At 41.4% G+C, this 23,874-nt stretch overlaps 1 long non-coding RNA gene across 1 annotated transcript in view; it reads left to right on the forward strand.

Moving 5' to 3' along the window:
• Positions 1 to 21,917, forward strand: part of LOC107090111 — a 40,359-nt gene extending 18,442 nt beyond the window's left edge. The window contains exon 3 of the long non-coding RNA XR_001481467.1: positions 19,712 to 21,917. This is a non-coding gene — a long non-coding RNA (uncharacterized LOC107090111). The remainder of the gene's footprint in view (positions 1 to 19,711) is intronic.
• Positions 21,918 to 23,874: the final 1,957 nt, after the last annotated feature.

Below are 23,874 nucleotides of genomic sequence, written 5' to 3' on the forward strand. Positions count from 1 at the left end.
ATGTGAAGGAAGGCCTTCTACTCTGTCTAATCTGACTAACAAAATAACAGTGCACATGATGTATAAATAATAAAACCTAACATTTGCATATTTATTTCGAACATTGTTAAGGTTCAAAGACACAAACACAAATGCTTGCATTAAAACAAATAAAATACACCTGACAAAGGAAACAAATAAATAAAATAAACACAAGTGCTGGCTGTTTAAAGCTAGTTCACATAGAATAATAAAATAAATAGATTTGAGGTCAATGTTGTGAAAAAAAAAAAACTCCAACTGATACAACAAAAGTGCTTTCCTGCCACCTACAGCTGGCCTGTCATTGTTTCTGGGTGGCTGGTAGGTTGTTGGTGGGTGGTGTATCTTCAATCTGGAACAGAAATTAATACAATGTCAGGATAGATGCACAGCATAACAGAAATTCCTAGTGTATAAGTAGCATATAGGTCTGTTTTTTTCCTTAACAAAGACTAAGTCTCTGTAAAAACTACATTTGACAATCCATTTCAAACTCATACAAACAACCTGTCTCCGCCTCGCGGTGAATCCAGCTCCTGTCTGCTCCATGTGTTGTGTAGGCTACTCTGTGCCCAGCCGCTTCAGGTTTGAAAGTGGGTGTGTGGCGGAAGAGCTGACGAGGAGGAGGCGGAGGAGGATATGTAATTTTCGTCTCGTCTTTGTTAATGAACTAAAATGTCCATAGAGTTTAGCCCAGTCTTTATTTACCGAACTGCATTATCGTCTCGTCTTTATTAGTCTACGATAATTATTTCTGATTTTCTCCCAGTTATTGTTTATTAGTGGGGATTTTAATCTTGTCTCGTTTTCTTCGGTAAAAAATGTGTGTTGACGAAAATATTTTCCTTTAGTTTTCGTTAACGAAATTAACACTACCCCAGAGGTCAGTTCTACTCCCTGTCCTTACCTTAATCCCAGGCCATGTAGAGGTAAATTAACAAGTCGCTAAAGGCTGGGATAATTCGCCCTTTATCCTATGCCGTTGGCGCAGATTTCTTTTTCGTAGGGAAGAAGGATGGGTCCCTCAGACCCTGCATTGACTCTAGGGAACTAAAAGAGGTTTCTGTCTAGAACCACTACCCGATTCTGCTTAATAACTCAGCCTTCGACCAGATTCAGGGGGCCAAGATCTTTACCAAATGGACCTTCAGAATGCCTACCATTTGGTTCGTATTAAGGAGGTGAGTGAAAGACGGCTTTCAACACTCCCTCTGGCCACTATAAATATCTGGTCATGCCATTTGGGCCAAACAAAGCCCTGGCGGTTTTCCAAAACCTTGATAACAAGGTACTCCGGGACATGATTGGTCATGTTGTCTTCATCTGCCTTGATGATGTTCTGATCTATCCAGAGAAGCTCTTGGCCCACAGAAAACATGTCTGTGCTGTCCCTCTCCGTCTTCTCCAGAACCAGCTGTTCGTAAAGGCGGAGAAGTGTGAATTCCATTTCATTTCCATTACCTTCCTTGGCATCAAGGTGTTCCCGGGTGAGATTTCTATTGACCCAGCAAAGGTCAAAGAGTGGCCTATCCCATTTGACAGGAAGCAGCTCCAGAGGTATCTGGGATTTTCTAACTTTTACCGGAGTTTTATCCGTGGGTATAGCCAAGTCTCTTCTCCCCTTCATGCCCTGATCTCAAGCAAAGTCAAGTACCCTTGGAACGACCAGACAAACAGGGTGTTTATGTGGCTCAGGTCCCTGTTTATTTCAGCTCCCCTGACCCAGACAAACAGTTTGTTGTGGAGATGAATGCCTCCACTCCTGGAGTTGGGGCCGTCCTCAGCCAGAGGACCCAGTGCCTTTTTCTCCAGGAAGCGCAATTACAACATGGGCAACCAGGAACTCCTTAGCAGTCAAGCTTGCCTTGGAAAAGTGGAGACAATAGTTTAATGGATCTAAGCTACCCTTTTTGGTGCAGACTCTGCATCAAACTGACCATAACAATGCAGGGTTTTTTTGTACCATGTTATTTTCTCCCACAATGTTTACATTTAATCGCTGCTACATTTTAAGAAATGGAAATGTCAGGAGAGCTGTACAAAACAAAATTTCATTTTGTATACACTCTGTGTATACAAAATGGCAATAAAGTTTGTCTACGTCTAAGGATAAAATAGAAGTATCTCAGGACAACAAAGAGACTCAACTCCAGGCAGGCCAGGTGGGCCCGATTTTTTGGACGTTTTAACTTTTCCCTGTCTTACAAGCCTGGGTACAAGTACGGACCGCCGGACGCCCTGTCCAAGATGTTTGAGACCAGGGAAGAGAGTACTAAAAAGGCACGGGAGTACATTCTACCCCACACTATTAGGTGTTCCATCACAAGGTTTGACCTTGAGAGGGAGGTCAAGAGGTCTCTGGATGGAGCACGGATGCTTGAGGCCTGCCCCATAAGCAGACTATATGTCCCTAATCCACTGATCAATAATGTCCTAAACTTCTGCCATTTCTCCCATCTGCACTGTCAGACTGGTATTACCAAGTCTGTCAGAATCGTCCGTTCCAGTTTTTGTGGCCCACCTTGACTAATGATATCAAGGAGTTTGTAGCTGCCTGCCCACAATGTAACCAGCCCAAGGTCTCCTGGAAAACCCTGTATGGCCTGGTTCACCCTCTGCCAATGCCCTCTCGGCCATGGTCCATTCTTTCCAAGGACTTCCTTACAAGTCTGCTGGTGTCCAAGTGTCACTTGGTCATCCTCACCATTTTGGACAGATTTTCTAAGATGGTCCACTTGGTCCTTCTGCCCAAGCTAACTTTAGCTAGAGAAATGGGCACTATCCTGCCTAGGGAGGTCTTCCATCTGCAAGGGCTGCCAGCCAACATCCCGTCCAACAGAGGCCCTCAGTTTGTGGCCCATTACTGGCAGGAGTTTTGCTCAATATTAAGAATCTCCATCAACCTGTCGTCGTGCTTCCAACTTCAGACCGACGGTCATATAGAGAGGGTGAACTAGGAGGTCAGGACCAAACTTCGTCTCCTCTGTGAGTCCAACCCCAACAAGTAGATGCTGAACCTTCCCTGGGAAGAGCATGCCATAAATCTTATGCCTTTCATCTTCACCAGCCTCTCCCCCTTTTACATGGTGTATGGCTTCCAGCCACCAGTATTCACCACCGAGTAGAGTAATTCCAGGGTTCTGTTAGCCCGTCTCTGCGCCCTCTGGTGTCAGTGTGCAAGGAGAGCCATTCTCCGCTTGTCCGAGGTCCAGGCCGGGGCTGCTGATCGCTGACAGGTCCCAGCCCTGCGTTACCAACCCGGAGAGAGGGTCTGGCTCTCCAATAAGGACCTACAGTTGAAGGTAGACAGCAATAAGCTGGCACCCCGGTTTATCAGGCCCTTCCCCATCTCCAAAGTGGTGAATCTGGTGCCACTCGGATGTGGGGGTATCTATAATGATCTTGGTATGGATGCTGGGCTAATCACTCATTCCATACAACTGCCCAGCTCAACCTTTTCCACAATCAGCTCTCACTGGTTTTATATGTTCCCACCCCTATATAACCAGCCCTCAGACCAGTCATCAGTAACCGATTATCTTGAGTCATCCCGGTAAGACTAATTCAGCATTCATCCTGTCTGCCTGTCTGTTAGCTGACCTGTTCTTACTTCTGTTAGCGAGCCAGCCTGACACTATTCTGACTGTGTCTTCCTGCCTTGGATCTAGGCTGCCACTCTGCACCACTCAAGCCCAGCCAATCCCGTGACCTCTGAGCTCCAGTCAAACATTTTTCTGAAATAAAATGCATTTAAATATCACTGCCCTGTTTTGGTTGAATTTTTCATCCAGCCCCTGTTCCTTAAATTTTTTGTAATAACCAAACCCTCTTTTCTTGTTCCGGAGGTGAAAAGAACAAGAACGAAATTGGGTTCATCTCCAAGAATTCACACTTCACAAGGAGTTCACAGCTGAACGCATAGAAAATTCCACTTAAGTTATTACTCCCACTTAAGGTCCACCTTAAGTGGGTTTTATGAGGTTAAAATATGTACCCTACAAATTCAACAAAACCATTACCATACATAATAGTTTACTGTCAAGATTTCCACACCCGAAAGTAGGGATTTCCTATCTCAAAACAAATGGAGAACATTTATTCTGCTTTTTCTACTAAGCAATGCCCATCCAAATAATAACCTCTACACAGTTGTTCTCAGAGACCCTGTGAGAAAAAGTTTCTACCCAGACGAAGTTAGAAAAAGCATCAGAAAACTTCGAGAAAAAGCTCTAAGAATAAAATAAGACCATTTTGTTCTAACCGCTGTAGGAGCAAGATGAAAAAATCTTGCTTCTAGTAATGTACGCAGTGTGTATGTGGAGTTTTTATTTTCTTTTTACCTTCTTTTAACAGTTGGTCTTCAACTGTTGGAGCGTGAGATGGACAAGATGGATTTTCGTGTGTTTATGAACCTATAAATACTGCAAGAATTGTGCTGGCAGGCATAGTTACCCCTCTTTTCCATTCTATTAGCTTCATACTTTAGATGTTTAATCTCTCCTCCTTGGAACAGACCCCAAATAATAATACCAGTACAGTAATACAAATCCCACAAATTTTTGAGGCTAATGTTTTTTTAATAGAATTTGAAATACACACAGATGTAGAAGAAACTCGAAAATCACTAGGAGAGCGCAGACCTCCACAAAGTAGCCTAGCTCATTTCCCTAGACATATTGTGACTTCCACCTTAAGTTAATAACAGTATTCACAGAATCTGTCAAAATATTCCTGGATCCAGATTCAAAATTGAATAATTTGTTCGCAAAATCCATAACTACAGTATTTTAGTTATTTTGAGAACAGACAGACAGTAAACAGACAGATGAAAACATTACCTCCTTGGCAGAGCTACATATGAGCGGCATTTTAGGTAATAGCTAGGAACTTTAAAAAAATGAATTGATAAAAACAGAGTGGGATCTATTTCATTTATTGTATATGGAGTATATATATTCCAATGCAAAGTTATATAATGTATGAAATAGTTACTCAAAATGCAAAAAAAAAATTGTTAATCTAATGTATTGACTTAATATAACAATAGATTTGTTTTGTTTTTTTGCCTAACTTTTAATTGATTTTTAACAACTTTGGCTTTCCATACTTGTTGGGTGATCGACATCATTCTAGTTTTATGCTTTTACTTGTTTGACGTAATTATGCTTGAGCTTTAAAGACCAAACCTTTCTATTGCAGTTAAGGTTCTATAGCGCTATCTCCTTTTCATTTACAGTTGCACACCTCTAGCCACAAATGGCATGTGAAGGCAGAGTGGTGAAGACGCATCTTATAGAACCCTCAGTATACAGAAAGTTAGCAAACAGTGCAGCTATTAACCCTTGCCAGCCATCAAATGCTACCTATTAAAACCTGAACTAGTTATAGCTTCCACAAAAAAACTAACACAAGAGTTTGCTTAAAAAAGCTGCTGCACTGTTAGTGCCATCGGAGCAGAGGCCACAGAGGTTAGAGGACTAGTTAATAAATAAATAAAAAACATCTTCAGAAGCTCCAATACATTCAAAACAGCGCAGCCAGGATTCTCTTGAGGGCCCGCAAATCTGCCCATATTACACCTATTCTGCATGACCTTCGCTGGCTTCCCATCACCTGCAGAATTCAACACAAAATCGCGCTCATCACCCATCAGTGTTTAAACGAATCCTCACCGGATTATCTGAAGGACCTTCTCACTCCCCATTCATCCACCAGATCTCTTCGATCACAAGACTGCAACTTCCTTCACCTTCCTCGCTCCAGATTAAGGTCCATGGGAGATCGGGCCTTCGCTGTCGCTGCCCCCCGTCTCTGGAACTCTCTCCCAGATCATTTGAGAGCTCCACAACCACTGATTGATTTTAAAAGAGGCTTGAAGACTTTTTTTATTTAAGCAAGCCTATTCTGCCTCCACATGATTTTTATGATGTTGATTTTTATCTTTGATTTTATTTGCACCGTGTAGCACTTTGAGATTTTTGTTAATGAAAAGTGCGGTACAAATTGGATTGATTATTATTATTATTATTATTAGTTGTAACTGTGATTTGAGTGGTATTACTCAGGTTACAGTGATGGATAAATATGCAGAAAGAAATTATAAATTATATTTTCATCCAGAGGCGGCCCTAATTTGAAGAAAAAAAACTAACATAAACAATAATATTCTCGTCTATAAATTAATGGTCAGAGAGACCAGTTTTTAACACCCCTTTTACCAAGCGTCTGGGATAACTGCCTCAGTTGCCCCCACTCCAAAACCATACCAACAGTGCTGCTTTCAATGGAAAGTTTATAAAGAAAGACTGCTTGCAGTGAGAATTACTTGGTAATGCTCCTTTTGGTACTCTTAGACACATCACTTCACATCTTTGCTCAATATTTGGAAAAGTATCAACAGCACCTGTCTCTGTGTTTATGCAATCAGTGACTCATCTCCCTAATGACTAAATAGGCAACAGTCTTCTAATACCATGTCTTTGGGCTGACTTGGTGCGCTTGAAATCTGACTGCGCCAAATTCAATTGAGAGGTGAGGCAATCCCTCATTGGTCCCAACACTTGCAGGGGAACCAGAAGGGACCATATCCACGGACACCTAATCCGGCTCTGTGGACTAGCTTTGTAACTTTCATGCGGGAAGGAGCCTGTTTGTGAGGTTGAGTGATACCCGCTAGGCAAAGTCAGCTTCACCACCACAAACAGTCTAGACTCAAGGACTCTCAGCTTCTTGAAAGAGCTTGGACTCTTTTCTACTCTGGAGGCGTGAGCAAAGAGAGGAGGAGGGCTGGGGTGTTCTGCATGTCTTCCCCCAGCTTAGGTAATACCACACTCTATGATTCCTTAATTCTGTAAGTACAACATCCATATGTGGGAAATGATAGTGACACCTGAAGGGGAGTAATTTGGAGGAACTACCCAACAGGTCTGAATCTGAGTAGTGTTTCTCTATTATACTTCTGAGCAAGTCATTTATTGTCCATAATGAACACTGTGTTCAAGCATAAGGGTATCAGTCAGTGCGCTTGGGAGCAGGACACCATAGACTAGGGGTCAATAATTGACTCTGTTGTTATATCTTTTGAGATTTGACCATATTTCTTGGACACTCTGTCGATAAGAGGGGATTGGATATGTTGGGTTGGATATGCTGGAAGAGGAGGAAGTGGGACACACTTGACAGACTTGGATGTTTGGTCTCACTCCAGAATAAGCAGAACCAGATGCAGTGTTCAAACTACAGGGTGATCACACCTCTCAGCCTCCCTGGGAAGACCTATATGCCACGGTGCTAGGAAGGAGAGTCTGGCTGATTTTCAAACTTCGGCTTCAAGAAGAGCAGTGTAGTGCAACCAGTCATGGAACACTGGACTAGATCTACACTCTCTGCAGCATACTTGATGGTTTATGGGAGATATCCAAAACATTCTCCATACACTTTGTGAACCTGGTGAAGGGATTTAATAGTATAATATAGTGGCTTGTGGGAGGCACTTCAGGAATACAGAGCTTGGGGCCCTTTACTCGTGGCCTTCATCTGGCCAATGTAAAAGTGGCATTGCCGGAATTAAACTGGACCTGTTCCCATGCTTGTTGAAATGCAGCACGGCTGCCCTCTGGCACTGGTCTTGTATATAACCTTAATGAACAGGATTTCTAGGTGCAGCAAGAGTGCTAGAGGGGGTCTGGTTTAGTTACCAGCAGATTTCATTCCTGTTTTCTGGGGATGATGTGGTTCAGCTGGCTTCCTCTAGTCAAGACCTACAGCATACACTTGGGTGGTTCCCAGCTGCGTGCGAATCAGGTCTGATGAAGATAAGCTCTTACATGTCCAAGTCAATGTTTTCCAACCAGAAAAGGGTGACTTCTATTCTTAAGATCGGAGCAGATTTCCCGCCAAAGTTGTGGAATTCAAGTATCTCTTGAATTGGTAATGAGTGAGGGGAGAATGGAGCAGAAAATGGACCGATGGATCGATGCAGCTGCTGCTGTTCTGCAGCCACTGCACTAATTTACTGTTTGGTTTATGTTCCTACCCTTAATTATGGTAAGTGGCCCTTATTTAAGGGCTGGTTAGACTCTCGCAGCAGTGTGTCACAGTGAGCTTGTCACAGGTATGACGCAGAATTTTTTGATTAATATTCAATAATAAAGCACGGTCTGCTCTATTTTATTCCATGCCACAATGCAAAAGGGGAAAATCACAAACTTGCTGTGGGTCTAGATGCGGCCGAGGCGTGGAAGAAATGGGGGCAAGTTTGTCCGACAACCGAGGGACATGAGTGGCGAAAAAGAGCGGGGATCCAGGTGGAAAAAGGGTCCCAGGGTTCCCGCACATCTCGCATTTCTAGCTGGTCCAACTTCACGAGTCGTTTTCCACAATGGTGGTCATACAAACAAAACAAGTCGGTTAGGTACCAAACAGGAGATACGCATGAGTAGAACGGATGTAGATTTGACAAATCAGAGGCCTCCTGTCTGCGGCACTGTCTGCGGTCACCTACGATTTGGGAGACGTGCAGCAGAGTGTCTGCAGCGGGGGCGGGGACGTCTTTGTGTTCACTGAAACACCTACGCAGACAACCCAGTTTCGAAGTATAAATCAGATTTTAGCCATTTTTAAAGTCAGGAGACTCGAACAAAGCGCTTTACACAACATTCACTTAAACACTGATGGTCATAGAAGCTAGATCATGACTGGAAAAGTGAGATCCCTGATTCATCCCTGAAATGATAATCCTCTGTAGGGTGGCCAGGCACTCCCCAAAATATAGGCTGAGGGGCTCAGCCATCCAGAAGAGCCTTGGGTTCAAACTGCCTTTCTTCAATACCGAGAGGAGTTAGCTAAGGTGGCTTTGACATCTGTTTTGGATGCCCTCTGGACACCTCCTTTGAGCTGTTCCAGACATGTCCCACTGGGAGGAAGTCCAATGGATGGCCCAGGACACACTAAAGGCTCGTTCCAGCTCGTCCTGGAATAGATTTACCTTTACCCAGAAGAGTTGAAGAAGGTGTCTGGGGGGAGGGAAGTCTCTGAGTTCACTGTTTCCACTGGTTATCTAGTCCTGCATAACCAAAAGTCAACAAATATGAGGTTTCAATAGATGCTAAAAAGCTGCTAAATTTTTGTTTAAGCTGCAGCCCTCCGTAAATTAAGCAAAAACAGACAGGAAAGGAGTTTATAGCTGCTGTTCACCGTTCATTTCCACCTCATTTGCTTTGTGTGTGTAGAAATTTAAGTATGCAATATCCAGAGTTAATAAGGTAGTTTACGTAGTAGAATATACATGTTTACTCTTAATTGATGTCATGCTTGTTATTGTGTGTAAAACCACCCATGTGAGGTTTTGCATGTAACATCTGTTAAGAACGGTTTATGAGTATTTGGTTTAATTAGTAATAACTGACATTATATTATTATTCTTTGTTTAGAACCACAAAGCTCTGTCAAGTGATGAATAAAGAAACCTTCAAGCTTGTTAAGCATAATCGGAGAGTGACAGGAATCATGAGTGACTCTTGAACAAATTCTGTGATTTGTCTCTATACATTGACTGGGATATTTTAACACATGATCTTTGATTTAAAATTTTGTACTGTAACTCTGTTTGGGGTTGTTGTTTATTTAGATTGTAAAATTTCACCTCATTCTCAATTCTGTCAATTCTTATTGCTCACAATATAATTCCAACAATCTGTCCATCAGTTCCAACCAACTGAAGCAAATGATCGCAAACAAGCATCCTAGTAGGCATGTTATGTGCTGTGTTAATCTTTGGACAAGAAATTTTGCACATTGGCCAACAAATACATTTTTTACCTCATCAGGCAAGAACACCAACCTCCACATAGAAGAAATAAAAAAAATGTTGACCTACTAAACCCATATCTGCTTCAAAGCTTGTACTAAACTCCAAAATAGATTTGTTCAGGACTTTTTTCCACATCATACTTTGCCATTTTATAAAGGACTGATTTTTTTAACATAGAACTTATGGTTCTTTTAACAAGTTCTCCAAACATTAGTTGTGTACTTAGCTCTTCCATAGATACCATTCATGTCATGACTTAGAACAGGGATCCAGTATTTGAGATGTTGTCATCTAAGTTAACCATCTAACTGAGATGGCGGCACGCATGGTCGCAACGGCTCGTAGCTCGTAGCTCTCACACAGAACAGTGCTTTTTAGCGTTTTGGTTAGTTATTCTGTTTCTTCTCTGTTCAACCTGTCGTGCGCTGACCACCTACAGCCGACAGGATATTTTCCGTATCGGATTACGGTGCAAACAGCCCACATCTGAAGAGTTTACGGACACACGCAACATACCACCGGAGTTAGCCCGGACACCGGGCCCACCGTGCGCACTCATCCCCGCGGGCAGGAGGAGGAGGCGGCGTAGGGAGAGGAAGCAAAAGCATTGATGCCGGGCTGGGATCCTCGTCCAACTGAGGAAGCAACCACACTGACTGTCGCTGCCCAGCGTTTTCCTCTCCAACGCCAGATCCCTCGCAAATAAGATGGACGAGATGAAGCTCCAGCTCGAAGCAAACAGGCTTGTTCGGGACTGTAGCATCCTGCTGATCACGGAGACCTGGCTTCATTTATCCATTCCAGACACGGCTATCGAGCTAGCAGGCCGCACAGCACACCAGCATGATAGGAGACTCCGGTAAGACCAGGGGAGGAGGACTGTGTATGTACGTGAACAACAGCTGGTGCACAAACACGTCCACCATTGATAGGCACTGCTCCGCTGACCTGGAGTTCATCACGGTCAGATGCAGGCCTGTTTACCTTCCCCGTGAGTTTACCGTTGTCTTGATAACTGCTGTGTACATACCACCGGATGCTAACACTAGCTCGGCCCTTAGCCACCTTCATAACGCGCTCAGTCGGCAACAAAACAAACACCCGGAAGCAGTGCATGTGGTCGCAGGGGATTTTAACCATGCTGAACTGAAAGTAGTGCTCCAGAAATTCCACCAGCACATTAAATGTGCCACCAGGGGAACCAAGACTCTGGACAAGGCCTACTCGAACATTACGCATGGTTACAGGGCCATCCAGCTGCCCCACCTGCGAGCCTCCGACCACATGTCCCTGCCCCTGATTCCGGCCTACACACCGCTGAGGAAGCGTTCACCCCCCACAACCCGGACTGTGACCACGTGGCCCGACGGTGCCTCTCTGCAGCTGCAGGACTGCTTTGAAAGCACAGACTGGGACGTTTTCAGCCACCAGGACCTGGAGGTGTTTACCTCGGCTGTGCTTGGCTACATCCACCACTGTGTCAACACTGTCACAGTGGAGAAGTGCATCCGGGTGTTTCCTAACCAGAAACCTTGGATGAACAAGGATGTCAAGGCACTGCTGAGGGAGAGGAACAGCGCCTTACAGCGTTACAGCTGTGCTCGTGCTGCACTGAGGAGAGGCATCAGAGAGGCCAAGATCGACTATGGGCAGAGGATTGAGGCCGACTTCAGCAGTAATAACAGCAGACAGGTGTGGCAGGGACTCCAGCACCTGACCAACTACAGATCCAGCAACACCACCGTGATCTCGGGGGACGCTTCAATGGCGGAAGAGCTTGACCACTTCTTCGCCCACTTTGAGGTTGAACCACCAGCGGGGTCCACACTGCAGGCTACACCCATCAACAACCAGACCTTCACTGTGGAGACACAGGAGGTGAGGAGAGTCCTGAGAGCAGTGAACCCACGCAAAGCTGCTGGACCCGACGGGGTGACTGGGAGGGTGTTGAGAGACTGCGCAGACCAGCTAGCGGGGATTTTCACTGCCATCTTTAACCAGTCCCTCTCCCAGTGCTCCATCCCACCTTGCCTGAAGTCCTCCACCATTGTTCCTCTGCCTAAACAGAAAAACATTACCAGCCTGAATGACTACCGGCCAGTAGCACTCACACATGAAGTGCTTCGAGAAACTGGTATGGGGTTATATCACATCACACCTGTCCCCCACACTCGATCCCCACCAGTTTGCCTACAGGGCCAACTGGTCCACAAAGGATGCCATTGCCACCACCCTGCATACCACGTTGACCCACGTGGAGCAGCGGGGGAGCTACGCGAGGCTGCTCTTCCTCGACTTCAGCTCGGCGTTCAACACTATAATCCCGAGCCGGCTGGTGAGCAAACTGGGACACCTGGGTCTCCCCAACAGCACCTGTAGTTGGATTTTGGATTTTCTGACAGACCGCTCCCAGAGGGTAAGAGTAGGACACCACCTGTCCTCTCCAGTGAGGACCAGCACGGGTTCTCCACAGGGCTGTGTGCTGAGCCCCCTCCTCTACACCCTCTACACCCACGACTGCACCCCCACCTACCCGAGCAACACCATCATCAAGTTTGCAGATGACACCGCGGTGGTGGGGCTCATCTCAGAAGGGGATGAGACAGCTTACAGGACGGAGGTGAAGCATCTGTCAGCATGGTGCATGGACAATAATCTGACTCTGAACACCTCCAAGTCAAAGGAGCTCATCGTTGACTTTCGGAGGTGTAAACAGGACACACAGCCCATCATCATCAACGGGGAAAGGGTGGAGATGGTGCCAGTCTTCAGGTTCTTGGGCACCCACATCAGCGAGGACCTGACGTGGACTTCCAACTCCACTGCAATCCTGAAGAAGGCGCAGCAGAGTCTGCACTTCCTGAGGACTCTCAGGAAGAAAAACCTACGACCAGAGCTGCTGCGGACCTTCTACCACTGCACAGTGGAGTCGGTGCTGAGCTGCGGCATCTCGCTGTGGTTCTCCAGCTGCACTGCAGCAGAGAAGAAGCAGCTCCAACGGGTCATCAACACCACCCAAAGACTGACTGGCTGCCCTCTCCCCTCCTTGGAGGAGATTTACTCCACCCGCTGCCTCAGGAGAGCCTGCAGCATCATCAGGGACTCCTCACACCCCGGTCACCATCTTTTTGAACTGCTCCCATCTGGGAGACGTTTCAGGGCAATAAGGACAAAAACAACCAGACTGAGAAACAGCTTCTTTCCTAGAGCTGTTGTTGCCCTGAACGCCTCACATACACTGTAACAACTGTAACTATCAATAATGCTACCTCACGTCCAATAACCTGTGCCCGCTACCTCAGGAGAGCCCGCAGTATCCCTTTTTAAACTTTTTCGTATTTATTTTTCTTTTAAATTTGCACTAATTGCTTGTACTGTTTTTTTTTTCTTTTTTTCGAGAAATTTTGTTGCACCCCTGTGGAGCAATGACAAATAAAGAATTCTGATTCTGAGATGAGACAGACAGTGAGATAATTCAAAAGTGTTTATTTAAGGACGGGTCTGTGCTTCAGCAGCTGCAGAGGCTAGGGTGTCTATCTGTAAAAGGAAACACAGGTTAGTAATCACGTAAATCTGACGGGGGATGACATGAATGCGTGAGTCACTAACCTGGTTTAGCAGTTCAGCCCGTGTCCTGAGAACGAGGTAGGATCAAGGCGTGGCTTGCCAACAAGAAGTGGCAACTCACGTTGCCAGGTCCGAAGCCAAATCAGGCAAACAGGTCAGAACAGGAACAGGCAGGCTCAGTGATCCAGGAGTCCAAAGACATTTCAGGCAAACAGATCAGATGGAAGCAGGCAGGCTCAGTGGTTGAGAGACAGAACAGGTCAGCATCAGGAAATCAGAAACACCAAGAAACTCTAAAACCACTCTCACCACTGGCTAGAAAGAATGAAAATAATCTGGTTCTGATGACTGTGAGCAAGCACCTTAAATGGAGTTAGGAGTAGGTGGATGAGATGAGCAGTAAGGAACAACCAGGCAGAGCTAGACAGCTAAATGTAATGAATCATTGAGCCAGTCTTCCGCTCAAAGATCATGATAATTGGCCTGCTGCCTTCCTAATTAATACTCTCTTTGCTGAGCCTTTTTAGATAAAAAAAAAAAAAAAATCTTTGGCTGTTTATAGTCTTTCTGATTATGCATTGACTAGTGTTAGGCAAGATGTTAAAAGCTTTGGATATTGTTTTATCATCTAACCCTTATCTAAATTCCTCAACAAAAAGATCTTTCGCCTTTTAGGTGTACTCGTGGAGTTCCTTTACATACCAAATAATCCTTTAAATGTTTCTATTTATCTTTTAATTACCAAAAATAATTTAAAAAATGCATTGATAATTCAAATTAATTACTTGTATTATAATTATTTTGTTTATTGAAAAAGGTCTTACTTTTAGAGCTTTTTCTTTCAATAAAATCATTAATGTCATGAATACTTGCAATGTTATGTACGCAAATAAAATAATGATTTTAAATGTGGCAAGAACTTTAAAACATGAACAACATGGAAATTATTAAAACACAAAGGTAAAAACAGAAAAACAAACATCAGTAAATATAACCAATGTAAGGAAACTTACATAAACAGTAAATGGCTCAATAAAGGTCAATAGGATGCAAAAAATAAAAAAAAAACTCACATTAGAAGTTTTGGAGGAAACCTAAGCTGGACTTATAACCATAATTTCTTGGATTTAATATCCATCCATTCATCCATACATGTTCTTCCGCTTATGCTGGGTCGGGTCGCAGGGGTAGCAGCTTCAGTAGGGAAGCCCAGACATCCCTCTACCAAGCCACTTGGGCCAGCTCCTCTGGAGGAACCCAGAGACGCTCCTGGGTCAGCTGAGAAACATTGTCCCGCCACCGCGTCCTGGGACTCCCCCTGGGCCTCATCCCGGGGGGACATGTCCATCCCACACGGAGGAACACCTCACCAGGGTTACGCCCGAGCCACCTCAACTGGCTCCTCTCGACGAATACTTAAACCTAATTTAATACATTCTATTTACCTTCTTTTTTTTAAAGGTATAGTAGAAGATTTTATGCAAATATTTTAAAAGACCCGCCCTCTCCACTTTGAAAAAATGCAAATGCACAACCCTGTACCTGCTCTCGAGAGGGAATGCCAATTAAACATGTGTGAGAGCATGCACCAGCCCGTTTCTCCTTGTGCAAGCTTTGTTTAAAAGTTGCTGTTCTCATAGCTCATACAAGCTTACTGAGCCCTAACATCTGCTCTAACCCCTAAATCCCTCAATCACTATTTAGAGTGGGGACTATATAGTGGACTTCATAGTGAACTCAGTTAACTTACGGTTTGGCCAGATGATCACTGCTATTTGCTCCCCGTTGGTCATGTAACTCCTCCTCTACTGCGTTGTGCCTGTGCCATCTTTGTTATTACTCGCCACTGTTGGGTAGAGACAGCCTATGGCGACAGCAGGCCACTGTGAAAGCAAATCTCATATGCTTTGCGCGGACAGCAAAGCATATGTCTTAAATAAACATAACACCAGCATGATTGACCATTAGGTGGACCACTTATTTAGCTGAAATCATTAAATTCCTGTTGGGACCAAATCTGATTTTTTTTTTTTCAGTGTGTTTTTCCTATAATCTGAATATATCTTTATAATTATGTGCATCTTTGCTTATTAATGGTGCTAGTAAATGTGGAGGGAGTAGTGGGTGTCAAAATGTACTTGGCAATCACATGATTATAACAAATATTCTTGTTAACTAGTCACTTAATCTGGGTAATCAAATAAAAACCTTCACAACAAAATGATGCATGAGCTATTTGATCTAAGTAAAACAATCTAAATTTTAAATCAATTATAAAGTAACGGTAGCTGGCTGGGTGAAGAGCTCTGATTAGGCTGTTAAGTGAGACGGCTTCACTCTAAAAGTAGAAAAGAAAAAGAAACTTATCAACAAGAGGAAACACACATTTTAAGTGTTTATTTTTAATCTTAAAAAATTATAAAAAAAAAAAAACTAGATTAATATATTATTATGAAAGAAAAATTACATTAAGACATTTTGTCTTTGTTCATCTAATTCCGTCATCCCTAAAAGTTCTAAAATAGTTACTAAAGAGACTTTGTTGTCTCTCAGACTTGTGGGCCTCCAGTTTGATTTTTGTTTCTGGATTGGATCTGCACTCATGCTCCATTCTTGGCATAGCTTAAGATATCTTTTAAAATGTGCACTGTTTTCATTCATCTTTTGGCATCCCATGCCTTGTCATCTCTAATTAGGAGCCTTGCTTTTCCAAAAATAATAGGACGGGAACTGCGTTTTGCCCACTTCTCATAGGCTCACCCTCATAATGACGCATCACAGAAAACCATATACAGGCTGAATATTTAAGCTTAAAATAACAATCTTAATTAATAAGGAACAAATATGCAACTCCCTGGCATATTTTATTAAGTAAAATGTAAAGTGTCCACAAATGTAAAGTGTCCACGAATGTGTCCACACATGTTTTGTTTATGGTTTGTCACCTAAACTAAGAAAGAGCAACACCAAATGAAAGATACATAGTTAATTGATGCATAATTTGCAAGCTCCCTTTACTGAGCTTCTTGTCCATCTCATGATACACCCAATGCATGCAATCATCTGAGTATTTCTGCAGTTAACATAAATGATTAATAACCTGACACTGCTTCATGCAAAATTTCCTTCTTATAAAACCCATTTTAAGCTCTTTGTAAAGGATCCTAGATACAACTTAGTCCTACAGAAAAAAGCTGAGAAGTTTTTAAACCATGCTAATAATAACAGTTAATGTATACAGTACAATCTTTTGTACCTCATGTCTAGTTTTGTTTAATTGTTTTTGTTTGTAGTATATCCTGTCTATCCTCTTTCTTGTGTTTTTAAAGAAGTGATTTTTTTATGTGGATGAAATGTTGACTTGTCATTCATTCTGAATGAAGAACAGCACATGCCAACTTCCACAAATTCAGAGATGCACATGCAGGCATCATGACAGCGATGCGAACATTGGCACGTATACACTTTCGCCCTGTACAATGTATGAAGTATAAACCGAGCCTCACTCATCTCAATTATCCTCCCTTATAAAATCAAGAACTCTGAGGTCAGCTGATCAGCTTAACTCTCTGTTCCAACAAGTAGTTAAAGATTTAAAAAGAACTGTGTTTTTTTCCCTGAAAATGTATAGATTTTAAAACATTAATTTTTGATACGGCCCTTGCCATAAGCAGCTCGTTTACTGAGGCATTCAATGATTTTTAAAACATTATGAGCTTGTTGGATTTTGCATGAGGGTGGTAGATTTAAATCCTGTAAAGCACTAATTGTTAGATAACTGTATAAAACATGCTACAAAGAGCTTGATTGATTGATTGATTATTACTCTCTTCAGCACAAATGTTATATGTTAATTTAGTTTAAAAAAAACATCAATTGGTAACACATTTTGCAGCTTTTTATCTTACACCTTCCAGCCATATTTTCATTTCATTGTCATAAATGTGATTTATAACCCTGAGATCTAACTAAAGATCTTTCTAAAGATGCTCTCTGAAAACTAATCCTATAAGAAAATATATCATCTGAATAAAATTCAAGTTGAAAGCGAGTGGCATGTTTTAGACAGCAAGTAAATATTCTGTCCTTGCAGAAAATTCTGCAGACAGAAAACTTTAATTGACTTTGAGAGATGTCTGGATTTTAGACAAAAAGGTTATAGCGTCTGTACAACTCCAGCTCTTGTCAGTCCAAAAAGTGGTGAAGTAATTTTACTGGTGGAGGAGTTCAAGTATCTTGGGGTCCTGTTCACGAGTGAGGGAAGAATGGAGCGAGAGATCGATAGACGGATCGGTGCGGCTGTTGCAATAATGCGGACGCTGCACCGGTCTGTCGTGGTGAAGAGAGAGCTGAGCGAAAAGGCAAAGCTCTCAATTTACCGTTCGGTCTACGTTCCTACCCTCACCTATAGTCATGAAATCTGGATCATGACCGAAAGAACGAGATCCCGGATACAAGCGGCTGAAATGAGCTTCCTCCGCAGGGTGGCTGGGCTCTCCCTTAGAGATAGGGTGAGGAGCTTGGTCATTCCGAAGAGGCTCAGTGTAGAGCTGGTTCCCCTCCACATCGAGAGGGAAGTCTGAGAGTCTCTGCTTAGTCTGCTGCCCCCGCGACCCGGTTCCGGATAAAGCGGGAGACGAGTACGAGTACGAGTAATTTTACTGACCCGGTGTTGTGCAATTGAATAAGAAAGAAAAAAGTCATAAACACAATATATCAGATGCATACTGCATCCTGTTCTCTGGGAATAAAGTTTTCCTGTTTTTTTTTTGGTCAAATTTATGTCTTTTGGATATGAAACAAAAATAACTATTATCTAAAAAGCCTCTGCCCTGCAGCTTCGAGGGCTGAGTGGAAGGAACAGCACCCTTCAAGTTGTGAACAAACACTTCAAAATAATGAATGTTTGTACAAAATCTTAACTTTACCTATGGCTCTCTAACAGTGTAGTCTGGATTCTTTGCTCACTCCTTTTGACAACCTAATATAAATCTCAGTCCTCATCCTGGGTTGTCTCTCACAGTTCTAGCTATTTCAACCTTTTTTTACTTATTAATTGTCAGAGCATTTGCTGACCTGAGGAAAGTAAGACAATAAATAAACTCAAGGGAGGAGATGGAAATATTTATCAATGTTAAGTTGTAATTTTTATTATTATTATTATTATTTTTTAGTCCTGCTTTGCATAAAATCATAAATACAAAAAATTGATTCTTGGGTAAAAGAATGTCACCACATCTAATTAGAAAAAAATCCTGACACTTAAATTGTTTTTTTTATTCTTTTTTAAACATTTTCTCGCATCTGGTTGTGATAACATAAACTCCACTACCTAAAAGTTTGTCCTTTTAAGTCCAGATATCCAGTCAGAAAATATTACTGAACAAAGGTGCTGCAACCTAATCCAAAAATATTCAATTAAACGAATGTAATGTAATGTAAATGTAAAGGAACATATAAAATAAAAACTTTTAAGACAAATAGACATAAATAATTTATCAAATCTTAATTTTTTTTATGTATTATGTATTTTACCCTGCAAAAACGTAACTTCTGACTAAATACAGTGTCATTACAGGGTTGCTGATTGTTACGCTGCAAGAAAAGATTCAAATACTTAAATAATCTTAAATGATTTTAATAAACAATGCTTAAAAATTCTGAGGAAGTGTTTCCTGGTAAAATTTATAACAAATTTATTAAACAGTTAAATAGTTTTTATTTGCTTAATGTATTCAAGCACATCTTAATGTATTTTGTTTTTGTTTCATACACACAAATAGACAATCAATCTAAAACACACCAAAGAACAATAAACGCATGAGCCCACCGGATGCTGTGAAGGATTTCTTTTCCTCATTGTCAGGTGATAATTGTCAAAGCAGCAGCGATGGGTTAATGAGGGGTCAAAGGTTTCTGATAAGAAACAGCAGTTTTATGGCACCTGCTGCAACCTGCAACCCGCTGATAGCTGCTTGAAATGGCTGACCTCTGACCCTCGTTGGATCGAGTGATCAACAACCCGAGTCATTTAGATAAGTCTGATTGGAACAAGTGAAGGATTTGTATGTCACACTGAAATATTGAAGAAGAAGCAAGAATAAATTGTTCTTAATGATCACAACTGGCCGCTATTAGTTTTCACAGCCATTAAATTGATGCCAGATATCAAACTGTTTAAGAGTAGATTCATGGTATAATTTCTGATTGAACTGATATCTTAATTAATCAGCATCATAAAGAATTACATTGTAAGAGAATAACTACTCTGATACTGTTTGTCTATTTTTTCTTTCTGTCTGTCTCTTCCAGCTATGTGACCGCTACCAGTGAATTTGGATCGTCCAGTGGAGATGATGATTTACAGATAGCCCCTTGTCTCTTCTCTTTACTGGCCATCATTACATCCAGCACTGGGAGAAAAGGCACTGCGATCAAGAAAAAAAAAGGACCTCAAAGGAAATGTGAAAAAGCTAAAGTTTGCTTTACCATGTGATTATAAAGCCCTTCAAACTCCTCAGTGACATGATCCCTGCATCCCATTGCCTTTGTTTGGTGTTTGATTTTAGGGCATCAGGTATATGCACAGACAAACCGTGCCTTGCATAAGTATTGATACCCTTTGTATAGTTGTAAAGCAGATGTGAAAGGATAATTTGGCTTTTAAGTAGAGTTTCTAGTTTAGACACATGTTGCATGCATTTATCCATTCCATTTAGTCAGACATGTATCCTCTATAAAATCCATTGTAAAAAGTGTGTCACCAACCTGCTTATGTAGATATATTTTACTACAGTGTAATGTGATCTTAACAAAAAGAAATGGTGTTTGGTAAAGGCCCTGGAGGGACTAACAGCTCCATAGAGAAATATGCTGCAGGCATCCAGGGGAAAAGTGCTTTGAAATAGAAAAATTGTGGCACAAGTGTGATTCTACCAAGAACTTGTCTGACCTGAACTAGTACACTATGTCAGGAGCTGTTCATCTCTAAAGGAGATGGAGTGGATTGAATCTATAACGTTTATCGCTAAACACATAAAGTAAATCCAGATTATAGGATTAAATTCAGAATTCACAAAATTCAGTGATTAAATTTTTTTTTTTGTAAGTCAGTGGCGTTCTTCTGTACATATTTTTCTGTGTTAATGGAATTCAAAACGCAAACCCCAAGAGACGAGCATCATGCCTTGGGGAAGGTTTTTTTTTTCACTTGGGACAATGAACTTGCCAGAGTCAAAGGGAAGATAAATACATTCAAATACTAACGGAACACCTTTTGGAGGGTGCAAAAGGACCTGAACTAAAACAGAGCTTTACCTTATAGCAGATCGATGGCAAAGCTATCTAAAAGCTTTAACTGAATAGTTCAGATCAAAGTATATCTTTATTCACAGCCACAGTAAGGAAATCTAATCTTCCAAGATGCTCTGCAGTCTTACAGATCATGGTTCTTTTTGTAAAGAAGAATGGGGAAGAAATGCCAAGATGTGCAAAGTTTTGAAGACCTCCTATGAAAGAATTGAAACAAATGCAGGAACAGTTGGATTTTCATACCTATATATGTTAAAATCAAATACAAAACAAAAAATAATTCCTTCCACTTCCCTATCACCCTGTTTTTTTGTTGAGCTGTTAAATAAATCTGGTTTGAAAACACTCGCAGTAGTATTTCTCAAGGGACAGAGCTAAAGGAAATTCATTGGGTGGGAATACTTTTGCAAGGCTCTATACACACAAAAATTGGATTACCTACAACAGCTCTCTTTCTCTTGACAACAGCCTCACCGTCTTAATACTCTTATACCATAAGCTGGCATGTTTGCCAAGAATCTGCTGAATTGTCCGATTAGCAGAATTTGCCTCAAACTTTTCCAAAATATTCCTAATTGCTCTGTAGCCAGAGAAAATGTAACTTAAACAGAGTTATCGTTTGTTAAAGGGAATAAATCAAAGCTTTATTATTTGTTTTTTCTTTGACCATGACCTTCAGTTGCTTTGGGAAAGATGGAGAATTTTTAATTTGAAAACAAACCTCTTGATGGCCTAGATTTCATTGGGACTAAAGACAGAAAATATTGTTTGTCATCAAGGTGACTAGTTATGTTCTTATTAACATCTTTGTTGTGTGTGTGTGTGTTTGAGTGAGCATGTAATAGAATTTGGTTTGAACCTAGTGCAAGTTTTTTTTTTTTTTTTTTTTGCAGCTGTTGACATGATTTGTTTTAAGTAGAAAAAAGGGCACAAATGAAATAGACTGTCAAACTCCTCTTCCTGCCTCCAAATAATAATAAAAAAATGTGCCTTTGAATTCAGAAGTAAATTAACACCTCAAAGTTAAAAGTTGCAGAATAAACTTTCAGCGTTTTAAAATATGTATTAATTCCAAGGCCTAAATGTGCCCTCAATTATTTTACCATTGCCCCTTAAGTAATTGATTTTGGGCAGAGAAAAGCAGGAGGTGGAGGGGTGATCTGTGTTGTTATGAAAAAGACTACAAAACTAATAAATGGAAAAAATAACTGACATCGTAATTCCTATGAGTGTTGTAACCTTGCTTTATTGATTTGCCTTTTTTCCATGAAAGGTATTTGGATAACAACATCAAAGTTGCACCCATGATAGCATAAGTCATGTAATAATTGGTCTATTTTTCTTTTTTTTTTTCTTTCTCTCCCTCATTGAGGCTGTGGTACGGCAAATAGTAAACAGACAAAGACAAAAACATGCCCAGAGACAAGATAAGGAGCTTCTCAGGTGACTACATGCAGTGATTACCAGGTTTCTGGTGTTACCATAAAAAAACCTACGCTCTCTCTTTACACATACACATACTCACACAAATGCACACTCCTAAGAGATCCTTGGTTATCACACCCTTCCAGATTGTTACAAACTACTTATGGAAAACACACACACATCTCAAGATGTGGCCACTCTTGCCAATATGAGCCCAGTGTTAAGAACAGTTGTCGTGTTGTGTGTGTGTTGGTGTGTTTTTTTAGTATCTCTAAATTCCTAGCGTTGCTAAGGTGCTTTGGGAGGGGATTAACAGACGCTGGCGTCGACGAGCAAGCCTCGCAGATTTCCAACAGGCAGGAAAAGAGACAAAGAAAGAAGGGAAAGATGGTGGAACAGCCACGGCGGGTTAGACAACAGGGAGACGGCAGTAGCAGCTTGTGTAAACACAATGACTTAAGAGACGTAAAGAGGTATAAGATGACAGAACAGGTATACAAAACGCCTGGCCTGAACTTTCATGCAGGCCTGTGGGAATTTTTTTTTTTATTATTGTCCTCCTCTCTCTATCTCCTTCATGTCTTCCTCTCCATTACTTCCCATCTCTACACCCCCCCTTCCCCAAGGACAACAGTTTCAGATCGAGATGCTTTTGTGTCGCTTTTTCTTCAAACTTCAAACACTGTCAGCATTTAGGTCACGCTGATGTGCCCGGAGCGTTGGTGACTGCGCTGTCTCAGGTGAACATCTCTCCCAGCATGTTTTTTTATGAGGCTCTCCTTCCCTTTCTAATAATATGAGAAAAAAGAGTCAGGACACTCTATCTGCATTTTTATTTCTGCGTTATTCATCTGAAAATCAGTCAAATCTCTTGGAGGAAAAATGGTAAAGCAGCAACAACAACAACAAAAGTTTGCTTTTATAAATGTGGATACTCTTAAGATGCGCTAAAGCGTGTAGAAAGGTGCAAAAATGTCAGAGCTAACCAGTTTTCCACGATTGGATAATACATTGACATCACTGAATTTAGGATTTCTTTTAGAAAGGCAACATGAAAGCTGATCAGCAAAGGCTGTAGGTAATGCTGTAGATGTGACAAATATCTGCTGCTTTCTCCATAAATTTGGACAAAGCATTACTATGGAAAGTAAGAGGCCTTTTTTTCCAAAGAGAATATATATAATTCTCTCAATTATGTATTGTATTTTACCTAAAAAAAAACAGGGCATCATCAATATTCTCAACTCCAGTGAAACACGTTGTTGGCAGCATCATGATCTGGGACTACTTTTCTTGAAAGCTAATTAAAGTATTTTTGTAAAAGTGGAAGAGAAATGAAAAGTTAAACATACCAGGAGTTTTTTTCAGTACCACAGTGAGAATAAGCAAACAGATAAATCAGTAAATAGTGATTTCATCAGCAGGTTTTAGAACAGCTAAATAAATAGATATAAACAATCACTTGCACTGTTAGAAATTACCAGCTTTCCACAATAATTAACAGTATTATTTTACAGTACCTTGTTGTAATTGATTCCCCTGTAACATCTTTTCTCAATGAATACTAGTAAATACTAGTCTCCTTGGATTTTACAGCTTTTAATTCTTATTTTACAGTAAAATCCCACCATCAAAAATAATAAATAAAAAATCTAATAACAAGGTCTGTAATATCAAAGAAGCACAGTGAAAAAATGCAAGGATTTCACGGCATTCAATAGTATTAATACAGTGAAATA

This window comes from Cyprinodon variegatus, unplaced genomic scaffold, assembly GCF_000732505.1.
Source record: "Cyprinodon variegatus isolate N-32 unplaced genomic scaffold, C_variegatus-1.0 Scaffold281, whole genome shotgun sequence".
Taxonomy (NCBI): Eukaryota; Metazoa; Chordata; class Actinopteri; order Cyprinodontiformes; family Cyprinodontidae; genus Cyprinodon; species Cyprinodon variegatus.